Raw genomic sequence first — 23,237 nt, 5'->3', positions numbered from 1 at the left:
ACATCATTATTTTCCTCATCAGGGAAACAGTGAAACTTATCGCATCCCAATCCACTAAACCAATGATTTGGAAAAGAAACTTGAAAAAACTCAAGCCTAACATGCTGCCCACTCACTCCCATAAACTACTCCATCCTCCGGTTGACCTGGCCTCCGTAAACGACCTCACCAATCATTACCTCAACGCTATGGCTACGGTTATCAATGATGCCGCTCCTCTACAACTAAAGAGAGTTCCTCTTAAAAAATCCAAACCATGGTTCAATGTCCTTCTGAACGATGACAGACGCGCTCTCAGAACCTCAGAACGAACTTGGAGATCAGCCCCATCTGCCAAACACCTAAACAACTACATGATACCTCAGGCACCCAATTTACTTGTGACGAATTTTCTGCTTTCTTTAACCTAAAAACAGAAACATCAAAAAGGATCTCCTCAATGACCTCACAATCCTACAGTCTTCCCCTCTCGGAACAATCCCGCCCTCCCTTCCAAATCCTACACAACAAACACCATCTAAACTTCAACTAAAAAATGAGGCAACCTGGTCCGCTTTCGACCTATACACCGAAGAAGCTGTAGGCAAGATTCTGAGCACCCTCAAGCCAGCCAACCCTACCACCGATCCTCTCCCGGCTAACGCAGTTAAAGATCTAATCCCTCTGATCCTGCCGCTCTGGACCAGGATCATCAACAGCGCTCTGCATCAAGGCATCCTCCCTGACGTCCTCAAAATTGGTCAAGTCACACCCATCCTAAAAAAAAACACGGCTGACTTGATGGACCTTAACAACTATCGCCCTATTTCGAACAGCCCTACCCAAGCCAAACTCTTGGAAAAATGCGTTCTCCAACAACTGACAAAACACATTGACCTCTTCGACCTCCTTGACAATCACCAATCTGGCTTTAGAGCAGGGCATAGCACTGAAACTGCCATGACTCACATTATAGACGATGCACTACAAATCCTAGACCAGAATGTATCATGCCTACTCATCTTGCTAGATCTCTCCTCTGCCTTCTATACGGTCAAACACGACAACCTGATTGAACTTCTGAACCTCAGAATGGGCCTATCAGGCTCAGTGCTCCATTGGTTTACCTCCTTTCTTCATAACCGGACCCAAAAATTCAAGGTAAATAACTCACTCTCCAAACCTGTACCTGTAACTCTTGGAGTCCCACAAGGGTCCGCACTATCCCCCACACTATTCAATCTTTTCATGGAACCTCTCACTCTCCTGCTGCAATGATCCTACGTCCAATTTCACATGTACGCAGATGATACACAACTCTATCTGAAGATTCATACCCCTGAAGATGTCAAACTACTCAATCAAACGCTGCTGAACACCCAAGTATGGCTAGCTGAGAACCACCTCAAGCTTAACTCACTCAAAACTGAATTCCTACTGATAGCTCCACCTTCCAAAATTCCCCTCCTCCAAGACTGGTTCAAACACCTAACAGCATTCAACGTGCAACCTACAATCATTAACTCAGCTAAGTCTCTGGGTATAACCCTTGATGGCAACCTCAACATGCATAAACACATTGCCAACGCAACAAAAGGAGCTAATTACCAGATTAATATCCTAAGGAAACTTAAACCCTTCCTACCAAAAAACGACTTCAAAACGGCAGTTCAAGCTCTAGTTATCCCCAGGATCGAATACAGAAGTGTCTCTCTTTGTGGTCTCCCCAAAGCTACAACAGCACAACTAAGAGCCACCATCAACGCGGCAGCCAGGCTCATAACGAGCTCAAAAAAAAGGTCCCACATCTCCCTGGACCTAAAAGCTCTGAACTGGCTACCATGGGAAGCCAGAATTCACCTAAAAATAGCATGTTTGACCCACAAAGCCATTCACCATAAAGCACCCAGCTATCTCTCCCGGAAACTGTCTATCTCTGGAGGCAAGAGATCCACAAGAAGTGCAGGAAGCCTATTACTGAAACCCCACAGATTTAATAAGGCAAAAACGTATAAACGCTCCTTCTCAGGGATGGCTCCTAGGATTTGGAACGCACTACCCCCAGAAATCAGACTAACCACATCAACTGCACTGTTCAAAAAGGAAGTAAAGTCGATTCTCATGGAAAAGTAGGATTGAGTTTTGTACTACCTCTCTAATTTGTTGTACTTACGCACTCCTTGTACTCACCTATTTGTATTTTGTAATGTGTTGTATAACGCTCACCGCTTGCTATACATTGCTATTTTATATTGTTTGCTGCATACGTTTCACTGCCTGTAAAGCGCTCTGATATCCGCAAGGATCTGGTTCGCGCTCTATAAAACTTTCAAAATAAATAAATATATATTTTGACTTATACTGGGTGCTCCCTTGTGTTTGGACAAAGCTATACCTCTCTGAAGACCTCAAATTAGAGTGAAAGACTGTGTCATGGGTTGCTTTTATTCATTTAAGGTTGGCTTGAGTTGGTATTTTACCATTTCAAAGCTGTAATACTGTGCCTGGAGTGATGAATGGCTTTTGTCATTTTACAGCTCAGCAAGGACACCACTGTGCTAGTCCTATACTTCAAGACTTGGCTGTAGAAATGGCAAAAGACTGTGCTTTTCTATCTCGGCGTGGATGGCACTGTGCTAATCCAATGCTTAAAGACAGACATTTGAGGTGAGCAGATCTAGAGTGTCGCTGGTGTTGAGAGTGCTCTAACAGGAGCTGCTTTCCACTATATAATGCTCCACTGCCGTACAACAGAAGGACCAGCACTCACGTTAGTTTCAATCCCGGTTAGAATTTATTGTGCAAAACAATCAAAACACACACACATATATATATATATATATATATATATATATATATATATATATTCACTGAAAAAACCATAGGTTATAGACCATATATAGTTAGGAATTAGCATTTAAAAAACCTTATTTTACTCACACAAAACCATTGAAATTCCATATATAGTTAGTTGCACTAACTATATATCGCGCACCCGCAATCCACTGCTGATGATGTCACATATTACATCATTCATGACATGGTCAGTGACATCACTGATGACATCACTGATGACAACATCCAGTGATTATGTGTTTCTGTAAAGTTTAAATATGTTTTACATATTGAAGAATGAGTGGATGTATAAGTGTCTGAATGAAGGTTTTAGTAGGTGCGTGATTGACTGTATGAGTGAGTGATTAAATGCGTCTTACTGAATGCACGGGTTAGTGACTAAACTGTCTGAAAGTGTGCATCAGTATGTCTGTTGTTGTGCAAGCTGCTGCATGTGTTGATCAGTAGCTATATAAGTAGCTATATGGGTTATTGATTGGTTGCACAAGTATTTGTATGGGAGACTGAGTGTGTGTATGGCTGGCTGGGAGGTGTGTGACTCTGTGCAGATCAATGTGTACTTGTATCAGTGATTCTATAAGAGAGTAACTATGTGTTAGTATATGTTTCAAAAATGTAAGGTGTTCTGTGTTTAACTGTATAGATGAGAAAATGGAAGTGTGATTGATTCTTTTCAGGACTGACTAGGTGTGTGAGTAACTCCATGGATGAGTCGCAGAGTGTGAGTGTCTGTATAGGTGTATGAGTGCATATGATAGTGTTGTAAAGATGAGTGATTGTATGTATGAATGATTGTATGAGTGAATGTGTGTGTAGACATAGGAATCAGTGAGTGCGTATGTAGTAACTAGTATTGGTGTGTCAATGGTTTCAAAAATGATACTCTCTATTTAACACTGGGTGTAACGGAGGTTATATTACAGTGTGAGGAGATGCATTGTATTATCACATGAATGATATCATCAGTGATGTGATCATTGATGTCAAGTGAGATGTCATCAGTGATGTCATTTGAGATGTCATCAGTGATGTCATCAGTGATGTCATCAGTGATGTCATCAGTGATGTCACTGACCATGTCATGAATGATGTAATATGTGACATCATCAGCAGTGGATTGCGGGTGCGCGATATATAGTTAGTGCAACTAACTATATATGGAATTTCAATGGTTTTGTGTGAGTAAAATAAGGTTTTTTAAATGCTAATTCCTAACTATATATGGTCTATAACCTATGGTTTTTTCAGTGAATTTTCAAGGTTTTGTAAATGCTAATTCCTAACTATATATGGTCTATAACCTATGGTTTTTTCAGTGAATTTCAATGGTTTTTTAATAGCAAATATCATAAGCTGTCGAATGTCAAGTACGTGGTAAGTAAAAACATTTTCGTGTTTATGCACACTGATCTCCTTTGAATGCTGCCCCCCACCCCTCATTTCTATTAGGAGTACTCTCTCTTTGCAGATAGTGAAGGGTAGTTAACGCAGCCCTTTGCCCCCTTTGTAATCCGTCGTGCCTGCTTCTCTCTCCATTTGATTGATTGTTCTCTTTGGTTCATTCTCTATTTACAAACAAGCACAGAGTCAAAATACTCTGTTTAGTCTTTGCAGATAGCGAAAAACCGTGTAAAAAAACAAAAGGAATCGAGCAAAATCAGTAGGCCACTAATGGGATCTCTTTTTGACCTCGCTAAAATAGAAACATTAGGAACAACCTGTTGAAAATAGCAATGCGTATGTACATAAGCGGCGTTCATTTGTGTTCACAGTACCCCTTGTTGATTGTTTGAATCGAGCATTGAATTGTTCGAAGTTGATTCTCTTAAGGATCTTCTCTGCCTGCAAACGAGGAAGAATAGGAATATTCTCTCTCCCTTTGCAGATAGTGAAGGGTAGGTAACGCAAGCCTTTAACACGTCGTACCTATTTCATTCCTCATTGATTGATTGATTGTCCGAACATTGACTGTTTGGGAATTAGTTCTTTTTGGAGGTATTCCCTGTTTGCAAATAAACGTAGGAAAATCTTTGCAAGTAGTGAAAGGGTACGTAATGCGGACCTTTCTCCCCCGTTGTAATCTGTCATGCCTATCTACTCCCCACTGATTGATGCACCTGTTTCACCCGGACCATTTACTAGACATACGTCATCTGGCCCGACCAGAGAGCACCCCTAGTGAAAAGGACATATGCAATAATAACGAAGTGATCACTGTATCCTGTTAACAGAAACTTTAGCATGAAACAACCTGGAAAGAAAAGAATAGGAAATCGAAAATCAGTAGGCCACTGATGAACATGAACTTTTATTAAACAACGAACAAAGAAACGATAACATAACGTAATGATAAAACCTATTAATGTCCTAGAAACAAGAAAACGTCAGAAATATGCCAGTGGTGAGAGACCAGAAAAACAGTAAGAGAAACCAAATCACCCCTCGCTGTCCCACCGCCTGCCACGCCAAAAAAATCGATAGACTAGGGAAAATGCAAGTCAGTAGAACATCCGCCCCCACTCTGGAAACTTCCAAGGTGGGGCAGGGTTCCGGCTACGCCCAGCCGGGAGCAGCCCATATAAGGCAGGTCCTGCTGCCACGCCTCGGCCAGGAGATCCTAACGTAGGGTGTAGCCGGAGGAGAGGCCGAGACCAGCGGGACCCGGCCAGGGGATTGCCTTTACAACGCTGAACAGTTGCAGGGGGGGGGGAATGTCTCCTCGACCCTCCCCTCTCTCTCCCAGTCTGGCCGCGGTGGCCCTTGAGAGTTGCAGGTAGTCCCGCCACATGCTCTTCCGGTCCGGCCACCAACGGTCGGGGGGCCGAGGCCGACGGGATCCGGCTGCAGCCAATAAACCAAGAAACCCGTTCATGGGGCCAGAGCCAGGGGCGTCCGGCCGACATCTACCGGAAGCCCGGCCCGAAGACGGACGGGACACTTCTTCTTTCTTGTATAATTGCTGCAACAACCCTGGGGGGGGATGTCTTGCACATGCCTCCGACCCCCCCCCCCCTCGTCCTCATCGCCTGGTCCGGCCATAACAAATCTCAAGCGAGACGCCGTGGGGTGCACTGGGAGGGAGAGACGGTGCGAACAGGCCTCTCCCGCCTCCCCAGGTGGAGGCTTCCCAGCTGCACCCTCAGCGCTCCAGGCGCCCGGAAAAGGGTTCTTCCACTGTGGCCATGCTGCAACGTCTCGCCCGGCAGGGTGGAGCCCGTCCGCTCATTTGACCCCGCGATCGCCAGTAGCTACCGAACTCTCAAAATGGCGGTCGACCTGGCAAGAGCGGGCCCAGCATAAAGAAATGGCCCGGTCACTGGTTGACTCCACCACCGTAGTCCTCCACGACCTTGAAGATTCTAGAGGAGCCGCGGGAGTCTCCGACCCCCGATGGGGAATGACTGCCATGATCACCCGTGGAGTGACGAAACTGTATCCGCGTGACGTCGGCGCCAGCCTCACTTTGAATTACTAGAATCCTGCAGACCTCACTTCCGGTGAAAGCACAGTGTGACCCGGTAGGAAAAATTGTTGCACCCCCTCCCCTTTTTGACTGATAGTTCAAACCACCGATCCTTTCCTTTGCCCTTTTAACGGAACTTTGGACTGCCTCCCCCTCTTTTACATTTTCTAGAGAAAACAAAACATTAACCACTACAATAACATAGCAGTTGACACCAGAACTGTTTTCAAATTGAAAACCAACAACATCTTCAACAGAATCCTTTTTGTTTCTGCTGTGACCCTGCTACAGCACAGGCATTGTCCCCAGCAGTAATTCTGCAATGCCGGTAAGAATAGCTGTGGTGCCTACTGGACTCACTCACCCCCGCGGCGCCCCACGCCGTTATTTGCTGGGCGGCAACTTGCTAGACATCACTTTCGTGCCATCTAGATTTCAGCGCGTTCTGCTGCCTTGGAACTATTCGCACAACAGACCGCTACTGACAAGAATATTTCATTATTGGTGCTGTCAATTTCAATAAATCTATTGGATAATTCAAAAGAAATTGCCACGGTCTCTTCGTTGTTTAAATGTTTTTACTGTTTTTGTTTTGTTGTATATATTTATATGTTATTAAAGTTTTATATTCCTACTACTTTGTTGGAGTGCTATATATTTTTAATGTGACACATAATTGTAAAAACTTTGATGTACAAAGAGTGATTCCTGGAATCTGCCGCTTCAGGCTCGGTCCCCTCCCCAATCACAATACAGGATAGTTTTCAGATAGTAGGAACACGTGTGGTGTGACGGATCTCATCGGGTGTGGGCCTTGATCTACTATAACTCCTTTGAAGAGGGGTGATTCTTTACAGCTGGGGCCATAAACTACATCTGCAGGGCTAGCTGATAGCCTGGACAATCGGACACAGAGGAAGAGGAGTGTCAGAGGGTGCGGTAGTGAATAGGGCGAAAGGGAGGTGTCGGGCGGGCACAGTGTGATTCTCAGGGAAGAGCAGCGCAGATGGGGGGAGGTTTATTGCCCATGCATAAGACAGAGAGCGGGGGTGACCAGTGCCTGGGGAAGATGCTTGCGAGGGTGAGGAGCCATGCTACGAATCGACAGCGTGCAGAGAGTGGGTCTGGTCAAGACATCTAAAATGGCTGCCGTGCACGACAAAAGTGTGGCATTTCAAAAAAGGCAAGATGGCGCAGACAATGTTTTTCAACACTTCCTCATTTCCTTCGAATCGAACGTTAACAGACGTTGGGGCATATTACCAAAGTTAAGCGATATTTATCGCTAACGATGCTTACCAACGAATTTTTTACCGCTAAGCATCATCAGAAATTATCGAAGATAAACCTTGCTATTATCAAGGTTTATCACAAATGCGATAATAAACGGCCGCAATGCATGAATATCGCTAAAAACTCAGCGATATTCATACATTACCGAGCTAATGCTCTTAGCCATGTTATCCACCTCCCATTGGATAACATGGCTAAGAACTGCTCAGGGCAGGTGTTACTTTTTGGAGATATTCGCGCTTAGCGCGAATATCTCCAAAAGTTGGTAATAGGAGATAGATATCTTGCATGTTGTAATGCAAGTTATTGTGGTATATGGAACTCATACCATAATCTCTCAGGAAAGCAGAAACTGATCCTTTTGGGACCGCCTAAAAAGGCCTAGGGGGTGAGGAGTACTCTACTTTGCCCCCTTTTCACGTTCCGAACTATTTTATTTTACTCTCTTCTGTAATTACACAAAATAGCAGCGATAAGATGCATCGGAGACACACAGTGAGAGAAAGGAGGCCGGAGATGAAGAAGAGATGTCAAATACACATTGGAGATAATATAGTGGCAGAAGGGAAGTAAATATGAGTAAACTTACAATGTAACATAAAAATGTTGCACTCTATACTATAAGTCTCATTTTATACTACAATCACTTCGCTACAACCTCATAAATTAAAAATAAAAATGAATAATGTCTCAAACAATTTTTGATTTCTAAATATAAATTTATTCTTCAGAATTTTCTAAATTTGAAAGAACTAGTAACATGTCCTCATCAGCAATGTCCTCATGAAAAGTCTCCAATAATGATTCTTGTAACTCTATGGTCTCCAAACACTCGATAAATTCGCCATCAAGAGATTGATCAAAAAAATCATTCAAGTCATCTCCTCCTTCTGACAATATTTCATTATTGGTGCTGTCAATTTCAATCAATGTAGTGGAATCATTCAAGTCATCTCCTCGTGACAATATTTCATTATTGGTGCTCTCAATTTCAATCAATGTAGTGGAATCATTCAAGTCATCTCCTCCTTGTGACAATATTTCATTATTGGTGCTGTCCATTTCAATCAATCTAATGGAATCATACAAGTCATCTCCTCCTTGTGACAATATTTCATTATTGCTGCTCTCAATTTCAATCAACGTAGTGGAATCATTCAAGTCATCTCCTTGTGACAATATTTCATTCTTGGTGCTGTCCATTTCAATCAATCTAATGGAATCATACAAGTCATGTCCTCCTTGTGACAATATTTCATTATTGGTGCTCTCAATTTCAATCAATGTAGTGGACAATTCAAAAGAAATTGCCACGGTCTCTTCATTGTGAGCCATTTTATTTTGAAATTGCTTGCTGTAAATTGCAGAAAAAAATAATCACTTTCATTTATCGTTTTTAGTAATACATAATATAAAACTAACTTTATCAAGTATTTAGTATAACAGAAGGACTGCAAATAAATAACAGAAAACATTTTTCAAATTATCTTCAAGTGTACAACATAGTTCCCCTTACAAATTAACAACTCACCTTTTTAAAAGTAGGAAAAGTGTTAGTACTGTGTAAATCAAACACCAGAAATTCACCACCAAAAATTCCTCACAAATGTACCTCAGACAGTAGTATCACAAAATGGCTGTGGTTTCCTCTCATTTGACATATATACATAACCAATTAACTTTCATCACACACAAATACAAAACCAAAGTAACATTTTAATTGGTTCTAAATTTCAACACTTTCAAATGTGTTTTCCCCATGCAATTTTCCATAGGACATTTACATACGTCTACAGCCTGAATGGCTGAACGGAATTACACCAAACTTGGCAAAATGGTACATCAAACCTAAGAGGTCAGGAAGGATCTACTATGCCCCCTTATGGTCATTTCCCCCTTCGCTTTGACCTCCTCTTGTCTCTCAATCCTACCGAGAGACAAGATGGCGGCCGCTACGGACTGTTTGGAATGTTGACAGACGCCGGAGAACCAATCAGCTTCGCAAAGCTCCGTAACGCGAAAAGTACGCGAAGCGGAGCGCTGTTACAGATATATATCTTTTTTTGAACGTTAATTTCTCAAAATCCACTGGAGCACATATATTGAGACCTAGCAAAGGCACATCGGGCTACCAGTCCCTAATATTTTACCAAGTTTCGTGCAAATCCATTCAGCCGTTCGATTATTATTATTATTTTTTTTTTTTGCCCCGCGGGGCCCTTTTAAAACCTCCACATCAAACCTAGGGGGTCAGCGAGGATCTACTATTCCCCCTTATGGTCATTTGCCCCTTCGCTTTGGCCTCCTCTTGTCTCTCGATCCTACCGAGAGACAAGATGGCGGCCGCTACGGACTGTTTGGAATGTTGACAGACGCCAGAGAACCAATCAGCTTCGCTTCACAAAGCTCCGTTGCGCGAAAAGTACGCGTCCTGGGCCGCTGCCCGGTCCGCTGTTACAGATATATATCTTTTTTTTAAACGTTAATTTCTCAAAATCCACTGGAGCACATATATTGAGACCTACAAAAGGCACATCGGGCTACCAGTCCCTACAATTTTGCCAAGTTTCGTGCAAATCCATTCAGCCGTTCGGGCTAAAAGTGAGGCCAACCGCCCTATGGAAAACTCAATGTTAAAAACACGTTTTGGGACCCCCCTTTTTTCTCGGCCCCCACTGGACGAACCCCCCCCAAATTTTCAAGGGCTGCTCAGAAACAAAATGTGCCATTTTCCTGAAAATTTCAGCCAATTCCGTCCACAAACGCCAAAGTTATTAGACATAGAATTTTCAAAAAACCCATAGAGAAAAAATCCTAACTATATATACCTACTGGCGACCGCCAGTAGGTAATATATATATATATATATATATATATATATGTATATCTATCGCTGACTTCGTCTAAAATCATCCACTTTCACTCGGACAGATGAACGCGGACCCAAGGTTTTTTGTGCAGTCAAATTTCATTTAGTTGCCCTGCATCTCCGCCATTACGCGTTTCAGCTCCACCTGGGCCTTGATCACATGACGCATTGCATATTTTTTAACCCTTATTTAAAGTGCTAGTGCAAGTCAAAACAGGTGACTGCTTGATAGACATGGAAAAAATACTACGTAGTATTTACATGTCTGCAAGCACTTCAACAAAGGGTTCACCATGTGCAAATAGCATACATTTGATACAAAAATACATACATGTGAAATAAATATGTCAATAAATATATGCATAAATGCAAAATAATTATAATTACAAATGTAAACATGAGACCTGATTTCTGGCATTTAAAATCTATTAAAATATTCAAACATACAAATTGAATTTGGTCAAAAATATACATCAGTCTACATTGCACAAAAACCACTCCTATGTCAAATTAATATTTGACACAAGAGATGGTGAAAAATAAGTGTGGTTTTAAAGTAAATTTTATCACGCTTGATAATGATGGAGTCCTTTACTTGTATGCTGTCCGCATGATCTACTATTTGTATATATTGCGCCCCAGTGGGCAAACAATCACTCCAGGTCTAAAACCATCAAATTCTGTGCTGTGCAAAAATGTATCACCCACTTGAACCATCTGGTTCAAAAAAGTGCTGAGTGCCATAAAGTGAAAAATAAATAGTAAATTCATATAGCTAAAAGGGTTTAGGATGTAAATGTAAAACAAGGGAAATATTTTTCATCTGTGGATGTGCACTATTTAATTTTATAGGAATAAGCTGGTGCTACTACAGTACATCAAATATTCAGATACCCTCACTTGCCCACTATAAACAAGTATAAAAATATTCACTCGCATTGAGCCCTGCAGCTGTCTTTGTGTTGAGTTCCAAAATCTATCTTGTTTCAAAAAGACGGAGTTGTGCCTCACGATTACCTCCCCTTCTCAGAGGGGGAATCAAATCAATTACTAAATACAGTAGTTGTGTTGGGTTGCTTTCATGGCTCTCCTCAAAGTGCCTAGCCACTTGATTGGCTTGATCCTTATTTGTGATTGCCCTTTTGTGCTGGAGTATCCTCTTGTGTGCTGTGAGCGTGGTGCTGCCTATGTATCTTAAGCCACAAGGGCACTCCAGCACATATACCGCTTACTCTGTCTTACACTAAAAGTGCTCCTGTTTAGGGAGGCCTTAAGCTCTTCTTAGTGCCAGGGCTTTATGTATCTGCCTTTCTGTTAGCATAGCTTTTCTTCTGTCAATAGCGCCTTGAGACCTGACGGTGATTTGGCGCTATATAAGCTGTAGTTAACAATAACAATAACAATTACAAGTCAGTCTTTTACTGATAAGTATAGGCTCTGACTTGAATGGGTTTGTGTAGCTTGTTTTTGTTGTTTGCAAACTTACAAGGCATTTGAAGAATCCTTTGTGTGAGGTAAGCCAATTGGCAGGGGATCTAGTTCATGGGCTTTTTCTGACAAGAGTGTTACTCATAGATCTAGCTTTTCTGAATGTCAGTTTGGGTTTTTTAGGCAGGCTCAGGCTCTACGTACCAGGCTCCAGTTTTTATTTAGTATTTTTCTAAGGGCTTGATTCTGCTTGTTGTAGGTTAAAATAACTCTACAAGATTGTTCTAAATGATCTGAGCCTATGCCCTGTTCGCTAGTTCTAATGGCCAGTGCCTTATTTCTGGTAAGTAACGCAGGGGCATATTACCAACAACTAGCGATATTTATCGCTAAATGGGCTTAGCAAGTTTTTTTTTATCGCCAAGCATCGCCGGATATTCTTGCAGAGATAACGTGCTATTAGCAACATTTATCTCTAAAGCGATAAAATATCTGGCGATAGTGGCGAAATGCGTGAATATCGCTGAGAATACAGCGATATTCACGCATTAACGCCAACAGGGTCTTAGCCATAATATCCACCTCCCATTGGATAAAATGGCTAAGAATTGGTCTGAGCGATACAAAAGGGGATGATGGATGGAGCGTTTGAGCAAATCAAACACTCACCCCAGTCAGCTGATCTGGGTTTAATCCATCACCATTCTTTAGCTCACTCCGCCACCCTAGTTCAGACATGGCCATATGCAAATCAGTCTGACCCTGTGCCTCATGGGAACAGTCCAGCCCGAACTGCCAAAGCCATGTCTTCCATGGACCGGAAACAAGCATCCTGGGACCGGTTTGTGGCATTACAGCCGTCATCAGCCAGGCTAGCTTGAATCCAGTGGCAAAGTGAACAAGGGACTCACGTCTGAGCATACCCTGCCAACTTAGGGCGAACAAAGCAATACAAAAGGGGATGATGGATGGAGCGTTAGAGCAAATCAAACACTCACCCCCAGTCAACTGATCTGGGTTTAATCCATCACCGTTCTTTAGCCCACTCTGCCACCCCAGTTCAGACATGGCCATATGCAAATCAGTCTGACCCTGTGCCTCATGGGAGCAGTCCAGCCCAAACTGCCAAAGCCATGTCTTCCATGGACCGCAGTGAACTGGAGGTTCAAATGGTTGTCATTGATCTGTTCAATAAACTAGAGAGCATGTGTCTAAGAACCCCTTCCAGATTTAGAACAGATCATCAATATAACGCAACCATAGGGGCACATGTTGATCTATTGTGTTTTTAAATTGCCCATGAGGACCTGCTCTTCCCACAGACCCATATGCAAACAGGCATGCAAACAGGGATAGCTGGGAGAAAAGCAGGCCCTCATTGCAACTCCCCTGATCTGCTGGTATATTTGGTTGTCAAAAAAAAAGAAATTCTGTTCTAAACATGTAGTGACCATTTTGACCAACATTTTGTTGTGCATATACAGATATACTGGTCTACGGTTTAGGTAATGCTCTATGGCTTTAATGCCATCCTGGAGATGAATAGATGTATATAGTGAAGTTACATCCATAGTTATTTGAAGTAGGTCTGAACTCCACCAAATTTCATTAATTTTCCTGAGGAAATCTGAGGTGTCTTGCAAATAGGAAGGCAAGCTCTTAACCCACTCTTGAAGAAAATAATCTACGTATCTCGAAGTATTTTCCATGAAGCTATTGATGGCTGAGATTATTGGCCTACCAAGGGGTTTGGTTTCATGTTTATGAATTTTGTGGATAAAATAAAGGGCGGGGATAACTGGATGTTCTTTCTTCAAAATACCGATATTCATCATCACTCAACAGTCCCCCACTCTTCCAAGGCAATAATCTGAGATAATAGTCATTCCATGCAGATTTTACAATATGGATATTGCTTCTTTTATAACATTCATTATCACATAGTTGAATGTAAGCCTCCTCCATATACAACTTGTGAGGCCGCAAAACAACCTTCCCTCCTTTATCTGATTCTCTTACTATACGTTTGTTGTTGTTTTGTAACTTTTTCATGAGTAGTATGTAGAAATGGTTATGTTGGCTACATATATGGCTCACGTTGTTAATTGATTTGTATAGATGTTTAAATTCTAATGTAACCTGTTCATGATAGACATCCAAGTTTTCATGTCACATGACAGGTTGAAAAATGGAGTGTTTTCACAGTTCCGCTAATATTGGTTGTCTCCAAGCCAAGATTGGTTGTTACAGCAGATTGTTCATTCTGTAGGGCCACAAGGTCCTGAAAAAACTCCACATCTCCTGCTGTAAATAGGGATGGGCTTCCAATTGTTGGCTCCACAGAATCTGATTGCTTTTTTGCCCATAACAGATGGAATTTACGTATTTTTAATTTTCTAATGAATATAAAACCGTCCATCCTGGTTTCTGAATAATTAAAACTACTTTCTGGGCTGTACGAAAGTCCCAGTGCCAGAATTTGTTTTTTCGCCATGGTCAAGTTGATCTCTGTAAGGTTGGCCACTGTATTGGAATTAACATTCTGTATCACTTTTGTTTGCGGTTCCATCTGCCTCTTGTTTGTTATTTGGTTGTCTGACTTTCGTATTTTGCTGCACTTTTGGGTGACTCTTTTGTTTTTTGGCCAGTCTGGGCTGGCTGTCAGAGTGTGTCTCTCCTGTCCTGCCACAGACAGTCGTCCTCCTGCGCCAGGGATAACTTTGTAAACCCCAATCCTGGTGCTTTTAACATTTTCCCCTCGGATTCACCTTCTGGAGCAGAACTCCAATCTGATGCCGAGGTTGATGCCAAGACTGCCTCACCGGAGCCCACCTGGTTTCTTGGCTGGCAACTAATATCCATTTTTGCTTTCACTGTATCATATGTGCGGGCAAATGTGAAAACCTGTCCATTCAAATAGACCACCTGCACACACCCTCAGTCTTTCATACAAATACTCAGGCAACCAATGTAGCTCCTGACCAACACATGCAGCAGCTTACACAAAAACAGACATACTGATACAGGCATTCAGACACTTTAGTCACTAACCCATGCGTTCAGTAAGACACATTTAATCACTCACTTATACAGTCAGTCACGCACCTACTAAATCCTTCATCCAGACAATTACTTTACAGAAACACACATTCACTGGATGATGTCATCAGTGATGTCATTTGAGATGTTGTCACTGACCATGTCATGAATGATGTAATATGTGACGTCATCAGCAGTGCATTGCCGGGGCGCGAGTTATAGTTAGCTAAACTAACTATAACGGCGGAATTTCTATGGTTTTGTATGAGTGAAATGTCCAACTAACTATAATTTCAAAGGTTTTTAAAATGCTAATTTGTAACTATAACGTCCCTGAAGCCTATGGTTTTTTCAGTGAATTTCAAAGGTTTTTTAAAAGCTAATTTATAACTATAATGTCCCTGAAACCTATGGTCTTTTCAGTGATTTTCCAAGGTTTTTTAAATGCTAATTTGTAATTATAATCTTCTTTAAACCTATAGTTTTTTCAGTGCAAAGGAGGGGCAGGGACAGCATCAAGTAGGTGGTGAATGCATTGGAATTGATGTTGCAGCAGCATGCAAAGTAAATATTTGTCTAATAAAGGGCTTTACCATACTACTTTGCTGGAGCACTGTATATATTCATAATCTGGCAACTAGCACAAACCAAAATGTTTCCCCACAACTGGAAAAAATATAGCCCAATCGTGCATGATCTAGCCCAATCTGACAATACTGATACCACAGCCACTTCCTCACGGCTGGTATACACGCACACAACACCCATCCAGCACAGGTGTCCAAGACACATGACCCTGCTAATATAAAAGACCGGGCGCACGTGCTCTAAGCGTTTTACAGTTTAGAGTGCGTGGCCTCACTTCTCACTGAGTTAGTAGCACCGCAAGCACTGAGCGGGTGTGCAAGCTGCGATGGTGATAGGTGCACTAGTATGTCCTCTGCCATGGTAATATCAAGACTCAGTACCAAATGTGAGACCTGTTAGCTTGCAGAATGGAGGTGCATGATGTGGAGGGTGCCCTGACCGCGAAAAGTCTAGCAGTGAGGCCTTGGTGCGCAGCGTCGGGCAGATACCTCTTGGCGGCTGGAGTGGATGGGATACAGCAGTCTGAATGTAGAAAGACGGCAGAGCAATTTAGGCGTAAACGCTCGTATATACTCTGCCACAATGTCGGCTTGATAACGCAGGCACTGGTGCAATGCCGAAGGGGCCGGTGCCCAGTTCCAACTGCGGGCTGCTTTTTGGAGCAGTCTGGGGGGCAGATTTGGGCGATGTCACTGGTATTCGATACAGCCAGCGGCCCAGTGGGTGTCTAAATGGCCTTTCTGGAGGCAGATGGGCGTCATTACCTCACGTTTAGCAACAGGCAGAGGTGTCATTTTCTTTCTTTCGCAGGGCCGGCCCATTAATATATACATACCTAGCAGGGCAGCGGGCCTAAGCAGAAGTGGCCTCACTTGTTTTTAAGTCACCAGTGTAACCAAATCTGTGCATTTTCTGGTATCTCCCCTACCTCCCCTTTTTTAAATACAATTTTACCGAAGCAGTATTTTGAGCAAAGGCAATATGCAAATGTGGGCCACTTTTTTTAGTGTGCCCGGGCTGATTTTGAATCCTAATCCAACCCTGCTCTGCCATTACTAATTCTGTACTATCTTTCAGATGTTGGAGCTTGAGAGTACCACTAGGTCGCATCACATGGTTGAAGACAGAGCCGTGGCATAAAGGGAAGCTGTGAGGATTTTATACACAGTGTGGGCACTCAGTATCCCTCCTCATCTCTTCCTTTATCTCCCTCACACTCTTTCTATCTCCCTCTTCCTCTTACACTGTTTGTCTCTTTCTCTCTCTTCCTCTCTCTCTGTTTCTCTCTCTCTCACTCTTCCTCTGTTTCTCTGTTCCTCTTTCTCACACTCTTTCCCTCTTTCTCTCTCTCTTCCTCCCTCTCTCATTGTTTCTCTCTCTCTCTGACTTCCTCTTTCTCTCTGTGTTCCTCTCACTTTCTTTCTTTTCTCTCTCTCTTCCTCTCACTATTTCTCTCTTTCTCTCTGTCTTCTGCACACTCTTCCTTTCTTTCTCTCTCTATTCCTCTCTCCTTTGGCGGACGCATGACACACAAACTTATCTTGCTTTTTATCTAACCCGCTGTGAATCACGGATTAACATTTCCCCCCCAACGCCACCAGAGCTGAACGTGCGAAAATTCTGCGATAATAATTGGCCATTCTGACATACAACACCCACTCTGAATTGTGCGATCTGCTTTACCACGAGTACGCAACGCCTGAGAAGGTTGCTGTGGCACGTGGTGGACCCTCTTACACACATGGCGGTGGCGGAAGTTGAGCAGAGAGACTTCTTTCCGCAGCAGCGGGCAGTGACCATCTGGGCAGTGGGAGTGGAGAGTGTGCAGCAGTCTGGGTGCACAAGAGCGCAGAGATACCTCCAAGCATTGGAAGTGGATGGGGTGTACCAGCCTCATTGTGCATCGGCGAAACAGAGAATTGCGCGTCTGCAGTTGTATGTACTCTGCAATTACTAATTCTATACTATCTTTCAGATCACTAAACTGGAGGGGCACACTATCTCTCGGCACGTGGTTGGAGACACAGCGGTGACACAAAGATAAGCTGTGAAGATTTTCTCCAGTGTCAACACTCCCTCTCCATCTCTTCCTTTCTCTCTCTCACACTTTGTCTCTTTCTCTGTCTCACTCTTTCTTTCTCTCTTTCTCTCTCCCACTCTTTATCACTCTCTCTTCTTCTCTCTCACACTGTTCCTCTCTTTATCTCTCTCTCTTCCTGTATCTCACACTGTTTCTCTTGTTGTCTTCCTCTCTGTCTCACTCTTTCTCTCTTTGTCTGGCTCCCTCTCTCTCACTCTTTCTCTCTTCCTCTCTCTCTCTCTCTTCCTCTCTCTGTTCCTCTCTCTCACACTGATTCTCTCTTACTCTCTTCCTCGTATCTCACTCTTTCGCTCTTTCTCTCTCTTTCTCTGTCTTCCTCTCTCTCACACTGTTTCTCTCTTCATTTTAGCTTTCTCTTTCTCTCTCGGTCTTCCTCTCTCTCTCACTATTTCTCTTTCTCTCTTCCTTGTATCTTACTCTTTCTCTCTTTCTCTCTCTTACTCTATCTCTCTTTCTCTGTCTTCTTCTCTCTCTCTCCCTTTCTCTCTTTCTCTGTCTTCCTCTCTCTCACTCTTTCTCTCTTCCTCTCCTTCTCTCTCTTTCACTCTTTCTCTCTCTATCACCTTTGCTGGACGCATGACGCACCATCTTATCTTTCTTTTTGTCTTGCAGGCTAAGAATCACAAATGGACCAGCGATGACTGTACATAGTTTTATTTCTTGTTGTTTTGTTTAAATAAAATGTTTTATATGTAAATCTATACATGACTAAGATTCTTATTTGTCCAACCGCTTAGGGACACTTCCGGGCCAAAGAAGGTTGTTGGGGGTATGCTAATGATGTGGGAAGAGGGTGCCTTACCTGCTAATGTGGGGAGACGCAGAGCGAAAGGGGTATCTCTCCCAGAAAGAGCTCTGGCATATTTTCAGAAATGCCTCAGACAGATGCCAGCTGACGGACTGCATCACAAAATGGCTTTTCAATGCTCATATAGTGTGACTTATGAACAGTTCGCACCCAGGTTCACAGAGGGTCAACTGCAGCCCGTGGGTTCGACTCGCAGAGGCAGAACTACGGGCCATCGGCTCCCAAAGCAACAGCAGCGTAGTAGCTCAGGGACGTAGAGACACAGCAGCGTACTAGCTCGCGAAGGTAGAGATCTGCGAGCCAACGGACTGGCTTCTAAAGGCATGCCTGCAAAGTGGTGATATTGGGCACAGGGATCGTGAAAGGCTTATCTTCCTACTAGTGTATGGAGTGGAATTTGTGCTGCCTGGCGCTCACCTGTTTCTCCTTTATTATTAATAAATCTTAAACCTTCACTGCGTCCAAATCATCATTACACAAAGCTCTGCTATATTAAATTTCCCCCGGAACCTTTCTTTTATATTTGCACTCGATGCGAGGCACAAGATGACTGCTAACAGTTCCTGGTGTGAAGTGTTAGCACCCAATCAGAGAACACTTCCTGCTTTGAAGAATTAGCAGCCAATCAGAGGCAAGCTTGTGCTCAGAAGTTAGGCACCAACCAAATATATATATATTTTTCCCTTTAATATCTCAAATACTACTGAACGGATTTACACAATTTCTACAAAAGCACACTTTCTGGACCAAGTCCTTTCCCCCTGCCAAATTTGGCGTAATTCCGTTCAGCAGTTTGACCTGTAGCTGTGTCTAAAGTTTCCTAAGGAAAATCCATTGAGAAAACACTTTTCAAGATAGGAGCTGATAAAAAAGAGAAACTTTTTGGAAAATTTCGTAAAGAATCGCCAAACAACGCCAAAGTTATAAGCATATGGAGGGCTCCAGGTGGCGGGCCGCGTAACCACCTCCCAACATGAGTAAAGCCCAGAGACTGTGGGGACCCCTGCGGGCCCCAGCGAGCCCCCGCTATTAATTTTTTAGGAAATGCCCCCAGGACCTAGCACACGCCGGAGCCTCATTAAAATAAAACACGAGAACCCGTGACCCCAGCGCAAATTGTGTTTTCTAACTTTGTTTCTCTTTTTTCTAGCGGCTCGCTTTTACCGAGCCCCAAGATGGCTGCCAACACTTCCTGGTTTGTAGTGTTGGCAGCCAATCACAGTGAATGAATGCAATGTCAAGCGCACACAACCAGGCTGGTTTTTCTTGTGAAACAAATACTTATACTGGATGAATAAACACCTTACAAGTCAAAAACATTGGAGTTGGATCCTATCCTTCTCATTATATGACTACCAAACTTAATTATTATATACTACCCATTGACCACTACCTGTAGAGCGCCTCCACATTTCTGAACACTCCCATAACCCCTCGCAGAACCTTGCAGCCAATCACAGTGAAGCTCGTGCACGGGACATAGGCTCTGCCCATAAATAGAGACTTTTATTTTTCTAATTTCTCAGCAACTACTGAACGGATTTACACCATTTAAAAACCCACGCAGTACCTTTGTGCCAAATTTGGGGTAATTCCATTCAGTAGTTTCTGCTGTAGCCTTGCACAAAGTTTCCTAGGGGAAATTGATTTTTTTACTCTTATTTTTTGAATTCCGCAAAAACTACCAAACGGATTTCACCCATTTAAAAAAAGGTCGCTTTCTGAACCAAGCTCTACCTTTCTGCCAAATTTGTGGTAATTCTGTTCAGCAGTTCGGGCTGTATCTCGTCGCAAAATTTCCTATAGAAATTAACATCGGACAAATGTGATTTGGGATCACCCTTTTTTCTCAGCCCCCTCTTGACGAATCACCCCTAAAACTTCAGGATAGGAGCTGACCTCGATAGACTTTTTTTTTTTAAACGTTCGCAAAGGTTCATCGAACGACGCCAAAGTTATTAGCAAATCAAAAAATGCTTTTCCCATGGAAACTAGGTTGTAACTATAACTACCTACTGGCAATCGCCAGTAGATAATATATATATTAATATATATATATATATATATATATATATATATATATATATGTTTTTTTATATATATATATATATTCCTTGTACTCGTCCCACCTGTCACCATTCTCGTAAAAGAAACGAAGCAAACCCAAAGTTGTGCTGATTATAGTTTTATTGTCTGCCCAGCACCGCCGCCATTACGATCACATGACCTCAATTTAATGTTATTATTGCTCTTATATATATATATATATATGTATATATATATATATATATATATATATATATATATATATATATATATATATATATATATATATATATATATATATATATATATATATATATATGGCAGAAATCCTTCCAAGAAGAGATCGGAGGCCAACAAGGGGAATTCGAAGCAGGAAACACCTTTAATGGAAATTCAGCTGCGGCGGATAAATTTCGGCATAGGTTGCCTTCCTCAGCGCCCAACACTGTCCCTGATTTGCTCCTCCTGTGTAAAATACCATCTTGCACCTGAGTCCCCTCCCCCTAATGCAGTCGGCACACCAATGAAAGTTTGCGTTGATTGTAACGAACTACATGTCCCAGCATGCACTGTTTGGGCATTGTCGAGTCGGTGGCATGGGGAGTGGGAAGACCATCAAGTAGGTGCAAGTTCCAGGTGAGTCGGGTGGGTTATAGACTGCCTCGGGTCCCCTTGATCTGCTGCGCCCGTCCCTGCAGGATAGTAAATGAGAAGGGGCAGTCAAATGGAGACACACGCCCCCGTCGAGATGAAATACCTCAGTCACTCAAAACCGCCTGCAGATTCTGGCGGACTTCCAAATTTACCGATAACTCGGTCACGAAAATGCTGCAAGCAGCGGGATGCCAACAGGAATTCAGAGTCTCTTGATGCTGCAGGGCCTTCCGTACTGCGCGGCTGGCAAGCGCAGAATATATGGCAGAAATCCTTCCAAGAAGAGATCGGAGGCCAACAAGGGGAATTCGTAGCAGGAAACATCTTTAATGGAAATTCAGCGGCGGTGGATGCATTTCGGCATAGGTTGCCTTCCTCAGCACCCAACACTGTCCCTGATTTGCTCCTCCTGTGTAAAATACCATCTTGCACCTGAGTCCCCTCCCCCTAACGCAGTCGGCACACCAATGAAAGTTCGCGTTGATTGTAACAAACTACATGTCCCAGCATGCACTGTTTGGGCATTGTCGAGTCGGTGGCATGGGGGAGTGGGAAGATCATCAAGTAGGTGCAAGTTCCAGGTGAGTCGGGTGGGTTATAGACTGCCTCGGGTTCCCTTGATCTGCTGCGCCCGTCCCTGCAGGATAGTAAATGAAAAGGGGCAGTCAAATGGAGGCACACGCCCCCGTCTAGATGAAATACCTCTGTCACTCAAAACCGCCTGCAGATTCCGGCGGACTTCCAAATTTACCGATAACTCGGTCACGAAAACGCTGCAAGCAGCGGGATGCCAGCAGGAATTCAGAGTCTCTTGATGCTGCAGGGCCTTCCGTACTGCGCGGCCGGCAAGCGCAGAATATATGGCAGAAATCCTTCCAAGAAGAGATCGGAGGCCAACAAGGGGAATTCGAAGCAGGAAACACCTTTCATGGAAATTCAGCGGCGGCGGATGCATTTCGGCATAGGTTGCCTTCCTCAGCGCCCAACACTGTCCCTGATTTGCTCCTCCTGTGTAAAATACCATCTTGCACCTGAGTCCCCTCCGCCTAACGCAGTCGGCACACCAATGAAAGTTCGCGTTGATTGTAACAGACTACATGTCCCAGCATGCACTGTTTGGGCATTGTCGAGTCGGTGGCATGGGGGAGTGGGAAGACCATCAAATAGGTGCAAGTTTTTTTTGTCAATCACCAGGCTGATGATTTGCGAACCGTTTTCAAATATTTTTTGTAAAAGACACTGAAAATATAAAACTACTGTATCCCCCAAAAACAAAGCACAGCTCAAATATAACGCAATGGCAATAAGGTAATTTCCTTAGCAGTGGGAACAATGCTGACAAAGTCCAAGAAATCACAGAACATCATTTTCATTCCAGAAGTGGAATTTAAATTGCTGAACTATTATACCAGTGAAGGGCATTTCAAACTGCGTGTCAGCTCTTAAAAGCTTGCTAAACGACAGCCGGGCGACCTAATTGCTTTGTCTTGTCTATTGTGTCAAAGAAATTGGAAAACAGTATAAATATTGAAGTTATCTTGGAACACATGTCCTGCAAAATTAGAATTCATGACAAGTGCACAGTATGATTTAATGTCGCCAGCCAATTCAGGACGGAAAACGCATTTCTAGTAGATGGACAAAATTTGTTCGGAAATGTTCATTTGTGCGATGACAACGTCGTCAGTCTGAGCAGTATACGTGCGTGGCTGCAAGAAGTCAAATGCGTCCCCAGTGCAAAACACCCTCATTCTGACGACAGATGCAAACAGGCTCAACTCCTGCTCCTAGATCATAAAACCGAATTTCCAGCAAGAAATTGAATTTGCAGGGATGTTTTGGAAACACATGGTAGAACAAGTGCCAATCCGTCAATCATGGTGTACTATTTGTAAAAGGATAGTGAAATCTCACAGTTGTATATTCAAGATACCACTAACTTATGTTATCCTAATTGTCTATCAGAAACCATCAGAAATGCAGTGTTGATAATCACATGTTCCTGAACTCTACCCTTTGCAGATAATGGCCCATTGTGAGAAAGGTGAGTTTTAGTTGAGGGGGTGAGAACCTACCTCAAATATTGATCACAATCCTTGTCTGGATCCAGTTC

The sequence above is a fragment of the Lissotriton helveticus genome, chromosome 11 (assembly GCF_964261635.1).
Source record: "Lissotriton helveticus chromosome 11, aLisHel1.1, whole genome shotgun sequence".
Classification (NCBI taxonomy): Eukaryota; Metazoa; Chordata; class Amphibia; order Caudata; family Salamandridae; genus Lissotriton; species Lissotriton helveticus.
The sequence above is the reverse complement of the archived record's forward strand: the minus strand, read 5'-3'. Positions refer to the sequence as shown.